We start from the raw sequence: 12,672 nt of genomic DNA, 5'->3' as shown, positions 1-12,672 counted from the left end.
CCCTCCCCTCCCCTCCCCTCCCTTCCCTTCCTTTCCCTTCCCTTCTTTCTCTTTCACAGGGTCTCACTGTGTCACTCAGACTGGAGTGCAGTGATGTGATCTTGGCTCACTGTAAACTCTGCCTCCCAGGCTCAAGTGATCCTCCCACCTCAGCCTCCCAAGTAGCTAGGACTACAGGCATATGCCACCACACCCAGCTAATTTTTATATTTTTTGTATAGATCGGGTTTCACCATTTTGCCCAGGCTGGTCTTGAGCTCAAGTGATCTGCCCACCTCAGCGTCCCAAAGTGGTAAGATTACAGGTGGGAGCCACCGTGCCTGGCCTAATTGGTACATTTTCATAATATTGAAAGAAGTTGCACTTTAGATCACTGAGCCAGCACTGGTCATCATAGAGGAAAGTAGGAAAGCTAGAGTTAGGCAAATAGTCTTGGTTTTTATTAATAATAAATTATTTATTAATAATAAAAAATAGATAAAACATATTCTATAAAATAGGCATTCTAAATTTGCTTACTAACCTGAAAATATTCTAAAACAGATAATCAAAACAATTTTAAATAATATATTAAGAAGTGTGGCTTTATGAATTAAACTTTTCAAAAGAGAAAGTTACACACACAGATATGTATGCATGTACACAGACATACATGTAATTTACTTATAGATCAGAGGAATACTATAGACAGAATGTATATAAATTATTCTGGGCAAGTTAGATTAATGTTTACTATGTTAGTCAAGGTTCAGTTCAAGAAGTAGAAACAATTGTAGATATTTTAGGCATAAAAGAATATTTCATAAAACTTCACCAACTATCAGGTGCACCATTATTTCTAAAAAATGCTAAGTGCTATTAAGCTATGCCAAACTGCCTTAATGATAGTCTTGAATTAGTTGGTAACATCAACCTTTTATTATTTGAAGTCATATTACCTATTCTGTGGGATTTGGTTATTTCTATTGCTTTTGGTTGCATTACTTGACATGAGATAGGCAAATCTTTTGCACATATTTAAGTAATGAAATTGGGAATCTCTGTTATAAAGCAGGGGCTGGCAAACTATGGCCTATGGGCTAAACCTGTAAATAAAGTTTCACTCCAACACAATCATGCCCTTTTTTTTTTATCTACTATATCTGATCCTTCTACAGTGGCAGAGTTCAGTGGTTGTAACAGAGAGGATTGTATGACTTGAAAGAAAAGGTGGGCCCTTTGCAGAGAAAAAGCTTGCTCACCCCTGCTACAGGGAAATATATATTATAATAGGAGCTATCATCTCTTGATATTGTGGTACACGATGCTAAGTACTTTATGTGGGGTAGAAGTCTCTTATCTAACAGAGAGACAAATGTTAGTTGATTGATTGATCCATTCAATCAGTCAACAAATATTTATAGAGTAACTACCATCTACCAAGAGACATGTTCAAGGAATTTGAAATATAGGGCATTAAAACACAAAAAGCATTGTTTTTATAGAACATACACTCTAATTGCCTATGAGAGGGCAGGATAAGTCTCAATAAAGAGGAGTTAGAAAATGACGGAATTAATATGTAAAAAGTATTATGACAGATCATGATAAATGCATGTGAAAAGAAATGCAGGAGAGGTCGTGCTAGAGGCAGGGCTTCAGATTAAAAATAGAGAAATCAGTTATGAGATAATCCTGGGCAAGGACTTTTTGGAAAAGATGTCAAAAGGTCAGGTAAGAAGAGCACGAATAGACAAATGGGACTACATCAAACTAAAAAGCTTCTGCACAGCAAAGGAAACAATCGACAGAGTGTGAAGAGATAACCTACAGAAATGGAGAAAATATTTATAAACTATGCATTAATTAAGAAGTTAATATTCAGAATACCTAAGAAACCCAACTCAATAGCAAAAAATATTCAATCAAAAATGGGCAAAATCTCTGAATAAATATTTCTTAAAAGAAGTCCTACAAATGCCCAACAGGTATATGAAAAAAATCCTTAGCATCGCTAATCATTAAGGAAATGCAAATCAAAACCGTTATGAGCCATCACCTCACCCCAGTTGGAATGGCTGTTATCAAAAAGATGAAAAATAGCAAATGTTAACTCAAATATGGAGAAAGGGGAACTCTTCTTGTACGCTGTTGGTGGGAGATGTAAATTAGTACAGCCATTATAGAAAACAGTATGGAGATTCCTCAAAAAATTACAAATAAGGGTGGATGTGGTGGCTCATTCCTGTAATTCTGGCACTTTGGGAGGTTGAGGAGGGAAGATTGCTTGAAGACCAGCTTGGGCAAAATAGTGAAACCCTGTCTATGCAAAAAATAGAAAAGAGAAAACTAAAAACAGAACTGCTATGTGATCCAACAATCCTACTACTGGTGTATATCCAAAGGAAATGAAATCAGTATGTCAAAGAGATATCTGCACTGCAATGTTTATTGCAGCACTATTCATAATGGCCAAGATATGGAATCAATTTAAATATACAAATATCCACCAATGGATGAATCGATAAAATGTGGTGTATATGATTCAGCCATAAAAAGAATAAGTTTCTGTCACTTTTAACCACAGGGATCAACCTAGAGGACATTAAGTGAAATAAATGAGGTACAGAACAACAGATACTGGGCCATACGCGGTGGCTCACACCTGTAGTCCCAGCACTTTGGGAGGCTGAGGCGGGCGGATCACGAGGTCAAGAGATTGAGACCATCCTGGCCAACATGGTGAAACCCCATCTCTACTAATTAGCTGGGCATGGTGGCATGTGCCTGTAGTTCCAGATACTTTGGAGGCTGGGGCAGGAGAATCGCTTGAACCTGGGAGGTGGAGGTTGCAGTGAGCTGAGATCGCACCACTGCACTCCAGCCTGGTGACAGAGCGAGAATCTGTCGCAAAAACAAACCAAAACAAACAAACAAACAAAATCTCTCTCATATGTGAGATATAAATAAATTGATTTTTTTTTTTTTTTTTGAGACGGAGTCTTGCTCTGTCTCCCGGGCTGGAGTGCAGTGGCCGAATCTCAGCTCACTGCAAGCTCCGCTTCCCGGGTTTACACCATTCTCCTGCCTCAGCCTCCCAAGTAGCTGGGACTATAGGCGCCCACCACCTCACCCGGCTAATTTTTTGTATTTTTAGTAGAGACGGGCTTTCACCGTGTTAGCCAGGATGGTCTCGATCTCCTGACCTCGTGATCCACCCGTCTCGGCCTCCCAAAGTGCTGGGATTACAGGCTTGAGCCACCGCGCCCGGCCTATAAATTGATCTTATATAGAAGTAGAGAGTAGAATAGTGCTTACCAGAAGCTGGGGGAGAGTACAGGGAAGGAGAATGGTGGGAGGTTGGTCAACAGGTACAAAGTAACAGGTAGGAGAAATTAGTTCTGGTGTTCTATTGCATAGTAGGGTGACTATAGTCAACAATAATATATTGCATACTTCAAAATAGCTAGAAGAGAGGAGTTTGAATGTTCTTACCACAAAGAAATGACAAGTGTTTGAGGTGATGGGTATGCTAATCACCCTGATTGATCGTTGTGTAGCGGGATGAGCCGCAGACAAAACTCCTCAGACACCGGATTAAAGAAGGAAGAGGTTTTTTATTCGGACCGGAGCATCAGCAGACTCGTGTCTAAAGAGCAGAGCTCCCTGAAAAAGAAATTCCTAGCCCTTTTAAGGGCTTACAACTCTAAGGGGTCCATGTGAAAAGGTCATGATAGATCAAGTAAGCGTGAGGAACGTGACTGGGGGCTACATACATCAGCTAACAGAACAAAAAGTTTTACAGTGCTTTCTCATACAATGTCTGGAATTTACAGATAACACCAGTATTTTGGTCAGGGGTTAATATTATTATTATTATTTTAACCACCAGGGACAGGTGGTGGCGCCAAAGTTGTCTAGCTAGTTATCTTACTTCTGTTTCTTTCCAACTTTTTACTTTCTCCCTTTTCTCCTGTCTTATAAACTAGGGAAAAGGGGAGGTGGGGGAGAAGCAGGGAAGGACAACAGGAGAGGTGGTGGTCTCATTCCATAATTGCACAATATATATACACATTGAAACATCACACTGTACCTCATAAATATGTGCAATTATTACATGTCAGTTAAAAACAAAGAGAATGGAAAAGTCAGGAAAGTTTCACAAAGGCAGTGGTATTTGAATGAGGACCTGAAGGAGGTGAGGCCAAGCCATGAGGACATCTAGTAGGAAAGCATTCCGGGTGGAGGCAGCAATCACCTCACAGGCAACAAGGAGGGGAAACGTCTTGCGGTTTTGAAGAAAAAGTAAGAAGGCTTGTATCTTTAAAGTGAAGAAATAAGTAGAGAATAACATCAAAGAGGTAAAAAGAAATGGTACAGGGGCCGTGCAGATTATGGACTATTGTGAAGATTTTAGTTTTTGTTGTGAGTGAGTTGGGAAGCCATTGGAAAGTTTTGAGCGGAGGAGTAATATGAGCCTACTGAACTGGATACCTCTGTTGCTTTGTGGAGAATAGCTGGAAATTGGGTAAGACTGAAAGCTGTTAGAAAGGGCTTAGGAGGCAATTAAGGAGCATTTGCCATAACCCACCTAAGAGCTAGGAGTGGCTTAGACCTTTGCAGTAGTGACAAAGGTGGTAAAAATACATATGCAAACTTTTCATGGTGGAAAATATAGAACATATATGGAAGTGGAGAGAAGAATATAAGAAACCCCTCCAACTTCAAAAAAATTAGTAACTCAGGACCAATTTTCTCTTGTTTATTACCCATTCAATCCTCCTACCATATTATTTTGAAGAAATCTCAGTTTTGGATGTTTTTAGAAGGTAAAGCTGATAGGATTTACTGCTAGTTTGGATATGAGGAGTAGGCTTCAAGGAAGGCTCCTTGAGTACCAGGAAGGAAAAGCTGAGATTTACTGAGATGGGAAAGACTGAACAAGGGACAAAGCTTTTTATGATGTTTATGTGGGGGGAGTGAAAATTAGGAGTTTGGATTTTCACATAATAGTTTTGAGAATTTATTAGCTATTCAAGAGATGAGATGTATATCTCCATACTTCCCAGTGTGACAATTTGGGGGATCTTTTTGATTGGCACCTGCTGACCTCACCCATTACATTTCCTTCCAATTCCCCACAGGAATTGGAACCTCTTTTGTTTTTTTGAATGTCAGTGATTCCCAAATGTTGCTGCATGATAGGACCACCTGGGAGAGACTTAAAAAACTCTAATGTGCAAGTTGCATCTCAGATCCACTGTATCTGAATGTCTGAGGGTAGACCCAGGCATCAGTACTTTTAAAAAGTCTCCAGATGATTTCAACATACAGCAGAGTTTGAAAACACACTGCTCTAGTTTCAGTATTGCAAAGTGTGGTCCTCATCCAGCAGGTATGGTCCTTCAGCCAGCAGTGTTGGCAACACCTAAGAATTTGTTAGAAATGCAAAATCTCAGGCCTCACGCTGACCTCCTGAACTCAAACCTACATTTTAACATCTTCTAGTGATTTATATTCACGTTAATGTCTGAGAAACACATCTGTCTTTTGTTTTTGTGCCTTTGCAGAAGTTGTCTTCTCTGCCAAGTTGCCTGCCCACCCATCCTGCTGCCTCATTCCCATTTATCCTTTAAGATTGACCTCAGCCATTCCCTTCCTGGAAGACTTTCTTATCCTTCCCACATCATGCTCAGGCTATTCTTCTGGGGACACCCCCTATTTACCTTTATTGTATCTTTTATTACAGTTTACTGTAATGGTTGGTTTAGCGGATAGTCTCTTAGGTTTTGGGCCCACCGCGGCAGAGATCATATTCCTGGTAATATGTGCTCAGTCAGTGTTTGTTGAATGGAGCAACTAAGGCAGGAATTGGTCAGGTGGGACTGCCACAGGCCTAGATGGCAGGGCACTGAGTCTGTCAGATGAAACCACTGGAGACACTGGTTGTAACGAGCAGCAGCCCTGGTGTGGGTGAGCTCTGATCTTTGAGCTGCATAAGACTATTTATTCCCTTTTATCTTCTGTGTTATGGGGAGAAAGATTGTGGCTTGCAAGATGTGTGCTTATAGCCTGAACTTTTTTTTTTTTTTCTTTGAGACAGAGTCTCATTCTGTCGCCCAGGCTGGAGTGCAGTGGCGCGATCTCGGCTCACCACAAGCTCTGCCTCCCGGGTTCACGCCATTCTCCTGCCTCAGCCTCCCAAGTAGCTGGGACTACAGGCACCCGCCACCACGCCCGGATAATTTTGTTGTATTTTTAATAGAGACGGCTTTTCACCGTGTTAGCCAGGATGGTCTCGATCTCCTGACCTCGTGATCTGCCCGCCTAGGCCTCTCAAAGTGCTGGGATTACAGGTGTGAGCCTCTGTGCCCGGCCCATAGCCTGAACTTTTAAGGTATACCCTCCTCATAGCAGTGATAGGGAATGAGGGGTTAGCATAGCTTGAATTTATTCTAAATTTTGTTAAAATTGTTTCTTATGATAATTTATTTTCCTAATCTTTAAACCGGTACACAGAAAAGAACAATGAAAATATAAATTATTTGCAATTCTAAAACAGCAAAATAGAATATTATTTTAGCTTGTGCCTTTCTAGTATTAATATAAAAAAATACTACATTTGTCATATAAGGACCCACATCATCTGATCCCTTTAGTACCTATCTAACTTTCTTTTCTCTCACTTGCTTTCTCTTCTTTAGATACACCTACCTCATTGCTGTTGCTTTTGTACCCCAGGCACACCCACCTTCAGGACTTTGCTCTGGCTGTCTTTTCCAAGTGGGGTAATCTCCCTCATACTTCCTTGCCTTCTAGTCTGTGCTCAAATCCCACATTCAAAAATTGCCTATCCTGACCATGCTATTTAAAACTGCAACCCATTTCCACATTTTATCCGCACCTCCAATTCCCATGTCCAGTCCCCATTGTCCTGCCTTACTGTGCTTTTCTTAACAGAATTTAGGATTTTCTAACAGACTATGTAATGTACTTACTTTATTATAGCTATTATTTATTGTCATTGTTGCTTCTCTACTTCCTCCCCATTTAATCTTCAAGGGCAAAAGATTGTTATGAATTTAATAGTGACAGGCATATAATAGATGCTCAATAAATATTTGAATATATAATTGTAACTAAAATGTTAACACAATATAACTATGTTTTGTGTACTGTTGTTTTTCATTTAGCAATATACTCTTTTACTGTATTGTTAATTTAGCAACATACTGTGTCTATCTCTTCACATAAATTAATATTCTTTGACAGATCTATATCCCTGAATGTTTTTACAACTCCAAACAATTTCTGTAAGCATTGATAAACTCCAACATCAGTAAAGATTTGAAGCTTGACTAGGGAGAAGCTGACCACATCCCATTCTTTTATTCAGTGTACACACACGTGGCCTACTGTATGAAAAAAAAATAGTGGTAGAGAAACTGAGAAAATAAAAACCCAATTTATATATATTGAAATAAGATTCTTGCAGACAAGATTCTTGGAGCTACATGTGACTTTGCTTTTCTTTATTTCTTTATTTTATTGACTTTATTTTTCTCTTGTCATTAGTACATGGTAGATTCTCTCTCCAGCTCTGTTTGGAGTCAACCCATTCTCACTTCCAACTTACCTTGGAGTTGTCTGTAATGAAACTGCCCCTCTCCTGTACAGGACAGCAAAACCAGCAGGCTTCTCTTTTTCATAGCTGCTGATTCTGGGCAGCTGTGAGAATCTGGCAGCCCCTGTTTCTATGGGTAACTGGTCCTCTGGTTGGTGGCAAAATAACTCCAGACTAAAATGCACTTTTTATTCTTAGATATCAGTCTCAGATTTAGGGGGAAATTGTATGTCATAGAGAAGAAAGAGGCACAGAGTCTTGTGATTAATGGAAAGAAGTTCATTTTGCCTCTAGTCCCTTTCTTTGTTCCCTGATCCAGCTTATTCTCCCTTACTCATTGTCCTGCCGCTGACCATTGTGATTGTGTGGCCACCTATGGCTTTTTCATTTATTTACCAGCATGGTTCACACATTCCAAATGACAGCAGAGACATTAGGAGCCATAACTCACCCAGCGAAAATGGCCAGTTTTCTTATTGTTCTTCTTTGGCATTTGTGTTATTTTAAATTACTTGTCTAGCTAATTATCCCAGGAGACAGGGAGCATTAAGGACCTTACATTTGACTACAAACGAAGTCAGAAAAGGCTAGCATCTCTTTTCAGAAATGAATTTTTAAAAAGTGAACACTTCTGAAATGCACGTTACTCTTTTCCTTAGGATGAAGAAACATCCTGAGAAGGTTGACATGCTGAATGCCTTAAAGAGCTTCAATTGAGATGCCAGATGAAAGTGTAACTAGAATTTCTATGGCTTAGATAACGAGAGTAAGAGGCCTCTATTGTTGTTATTCTGCCAGTTTTTTTCTCTTTCTCTTTTCTATGTTGTGTATTTGTCATCTTTTTTGAAATACTGTATTTCAATAACTATTACTTCTTTCAGTCCAAGGAGATTTCTGAGAAGTCCTACTTGGGATGAAAAGACGGAATTACATAATAAAATATAATTTATAAAGATAATTTGAACATAAAATAGACCACAAGACTATCTTTCCTGGAGTTGGAAGATGAATTTGGTAAGTCTGACATGTGTGTATAAAAATTATATATCACGTATTTCTTAGAAATGCAATTAGATGTCAGTGTTATTTCTGATTAGTCCAGATAATTAGGAAAGAAGTACAGGGAGAAAAACACTAGGAGTAAGAAGATTTGATTTCATGTGTAATCAGAAGAAATATGCAAGTAATTCATCACTAATTCAAATAGTCAAGAAAAGTCTAGGAAAAGCCCTAGGAAGCATAATTAGCTATGCTGAGGGTTGAAACATTTGCAAAATGTCACAGTTATAAATTGCTATTTTCTTCCCCCTGAGACCTGAGCAATGCTTTATCAACAAATCCCAGAAGACTTTTTAGCAAGTCTCAACATGAAATACTTGTACCTGATGCAAGACTTTTCACCTAGAAAGAAAAGTGGCCGGCTTTGGAAGGTTAGCTTCTTACTTTTTGAAAAGCTTTCTGGAACACTGCCACCTACACTTTCTGGGCTTCATTTGCCCTTGGTGAAAAATGGAGGGATTGTACCTGTCACCCACTTTTCTCTCAAGGGTGTTATAGAGCATCTAGAGAAAGTCGATTTACCCACAATCCTGTGCTGTGAATGACAGGCCAATGGGCCTCCCTGGCCCAATAATGTGTTCTTGGTCTCTTCTGCTTCAGGTAGGGGAATGTCTTATTATCCCCCAATCTCCTATTGGTCATATTTATTTGCTACAGTTCAGACAGCACTTGATTGAATACTGAACTCAAATACTTACCTTAGACAAGAACCTTGACCAGAGCAGTCATTTCTAGGCCTGGTTGGCATAGGTTCTCTTCACAAAGCATACTGGGAATAGATGAAAAGTTCTGATATTGCAGTTTCTGGGTGTGCTCGGGACTCTTCCTCGCTATCACTGGTTGTGTCTGAGACTGTCTAGCTGGGGAAATTTGGTTGGGGTAATGGGTGAGGGAGGGCTAGAACTGTGGGATGCTTTTTTATTTCCTAAATTTCCTTCCAAGAACCTCTAGAGTCACTGGAATTTCACCCCTGTGATTTTGGTTAGCAGCTGGAGGAAAATTTACCTTCTCATTCCTAGAGCTACATTAGGGGAAACAAGTACTATGCTGTTTGGGGTGAAGTTGGTATTAATTTTCCCTGAGAAACAATACTGTTGATGATGATTGGGTTCTGTGGGCCTGTTAGTAACAATATAATTCATCTATAGTATGAATTAAGTGGACTTGTGTGGGCTATTCTATTAATACATTGTCTGTCATATTGTTTCTTTGAAAATAATGTATCCTGAGTTCCAAAAAATGGACTTCAAACATTTGGAATACACACCATTACTCAGTGGGGACTGATGGGGGGCAGCCATAATGAATGATTCAGGAAATATGGTCCCTGCTGGCATTCACTAGCGCTTATAAATTTCAGTCTCCTAGCTTTCAGTTTCTTGAAAACTCTTCATTTCTTCACACAGTTTAGGAGGTAGAATGTGTGCAATTTTCTAGTCAGCTGAGAAGGTTCATTCTCAATCCATTTATTTTTGTAGTTTGGTAAAAGGATATCCTTTTACTTTTTAAAATTTAAATTATTAAATAATAAATGAACATTGAATATATATATATTTTTTTCTACATTCTTGCCATTTTGGGGTAAGAATATACTCTTATGTAGCAATAATCAAAAGTATAAAATTCCTTATATAATTTCCTATATATGTAAAACTCTCTATAAATTACTTATATATTGTCAACATCATTTGGTTCTGTCAATTTTTGCTTTTAAAGTTATGCTTTACATGTAGACAAGTTAAAATTTTTCTGTTATTTTGGTGAAATGACCCTTTTAAACATGAAGTCATAATTCTTTTTTGTTAATAATGCTTTTTGCTTTAAAGGTAGTTTAATCTGATATTAATAAAACTATATCATGCAAAATTCTATATTCAGAGTTGTCTGTTATAGAGGAAAACTGGCAGCAACAAAAATGTTTAACAGTAGGACATTGGATATACAGAAAGAATATGTTCGTACTTTGATATACTATGCAGCTGTGTAATACAATGTTATACATTATAACCTTCGTGAAGAAAAAAGCTCACAGCTATGCATGTAGAAAAGAAAATGTAAAAAAGAAAAAAACAGAAGGATACTACAAAATAGCTTGTATTATAGGATGCTATTTTTGTACACCCTGATACATATGTAAATATATGTTTAGCAAATAACCTGATATTATCCACTAGAATATAATGTTGAATACTTTTGGGTGAAGAAATTATGAATAATTTTAAATTTTTTGTTCTGTTTAAAAATATATTCCTGTGTCATAAGTTAATTATTTATTTCAAATAATGAACATATGCTACTTTTAAAAGAAATATAATATAGCCTTTTATTTGACAAAAAAGCTCTCCTCTTATTTTGTAGTTTATAAACAAGAATTCTGAGCCAGATAAATAGCTATTTTAAAAAATGTCCATGATTCTTACTTGTTTTCTTTGTAGATTTTTAAAGAAAGATGACTACTTTGAATTACATAAACTTTAATTTCTAAAACATAAATGTCTGGGTAGAATAGTAAAATTGTATCCCATATCTACTCAACAAAAGTAGTCATAAACTTGGAATGGAATGTGACATAATAAATTGCAATAATTATATAAGATTTTCAGTTTCAAACATACATATTAGGAAGGCCTAATTGAGACTAGAATTTTAGAAGTACAAATGCAATTTTTTTTGCATCATGAATGAATAGAAAAAAATCCCCTCAAGTCTGGCTAGCTGAATGAGCATGTTGTAAGTAGAATGTATTATTTTGTTAGTGTACCCCTCAGAGGTTGGCAGTTGGGTAGCAGCAATGCAGTAACAATATAAAGCTGTCACTTGGTGGAGCTAGAATACTATGTAATTCCAATATCCTCTTTCAGCAGATTTCTTGGGGAAAATGGTTTAACAGCAAAATTTAGGACTATTGCCCCCAGATGCCAAATATTGAAGTACTTAGTCTTTGGGGAATCTGGTTTTATGGTTTTCTTTATTATTGTGCCAGAGTATGAGTAAATGCCAAACTAACTGGGCAAAAGGTCTTTACTGATTACACTTAATAAATTACAATCTTTTCATCATGCTGAATCCAATGCCTTTCCCCCACCCTGCCCTAGGAGTTAGTTTAAATGAATATATCATCTATTGATTCAGTGACATTTTCACACATTCCATATGGCACCTAATAACCCAGTATCATTTCACTTGCTATGTCAATTACTGTAAAATCAAGATGGGCTTTTAGATAGCTTATGATGCCTGGAACAAAATGCTCAATGGATATTATACAAGTGTTTGGTGATAAATACCGGCTTTTGGGATTCCCTGGGCAGGGTAGAAATTTTAGATCAATTCAAATATTGACCAAAACTTTTTAGATGAAATTTTAGGGTGACCAGTAAATGAAGACTACTATAGACTCAGACAATCCTTCCCTGGAATGAATTTAACACTTTTGGAAAATTCTGGATTGGAGCCATTCTTACTTTGGTCTTCCCAAAATTGAAAATTGAAGAAAGATTTTTACATTTGTATTTATACGCGGGTGTGTATAGTTTTATGCCTTTATCAAGGTTAAATTGTGCCAACCTTTTCTCTCCGGTATTAGGCATATTCCAAAAAGACTAATTTTAAAATTAGATTAATATCTTTCATACTTACAAGGTGTTAGCTCAGATAAAATTAATGCATACCTTGACTATGTGAATGGATGCTGAAATTAATGTATTTATGGATCATTATGTTGACATGTGAAGAACAATAATTGAGTTTTTTATTTTTTAACTTTTTAAATTTAAATTAATTTTTTTTTTGAGACAGGGTTTCGCTCTGTCATCCAGGCTGGAGTGCAGTGAAGTGATCACAGCTCACTGTAGCCTTGACCTCCAGGTTCAAGTGATCCTTCTGCCAGACATGGAGCCACTGTGCCCAAATGAGGATTTTTAAATATTTCCTATTCCTAATTTGGCTGGGTTCTGATTCTCTTATACTTTTATTTTTTCATAGAAGCTTTTTTTTTTTTTTTTTTTTTT

This window comes from Rhinopithecus bieti, unplaced genomic scaffold (genome assembly GCF_001698545.2).
Source record: "Rhinopithecus bieti isolate Rb0 unplaced genomic scaffold, ASM169854v2 scaffold_58058, whole genome shotgun sequence".
Classification (NCBI taxonomy): domain Eukaryota; kingdom Metazoa; phylum Chordata; class Mammalia; order Primates; family Cercopithecidae; genus Rhinopithecus; species Rhinopithecus bieti.
This window is presented reverse-complemented; position numbering follows the sequence as displayed.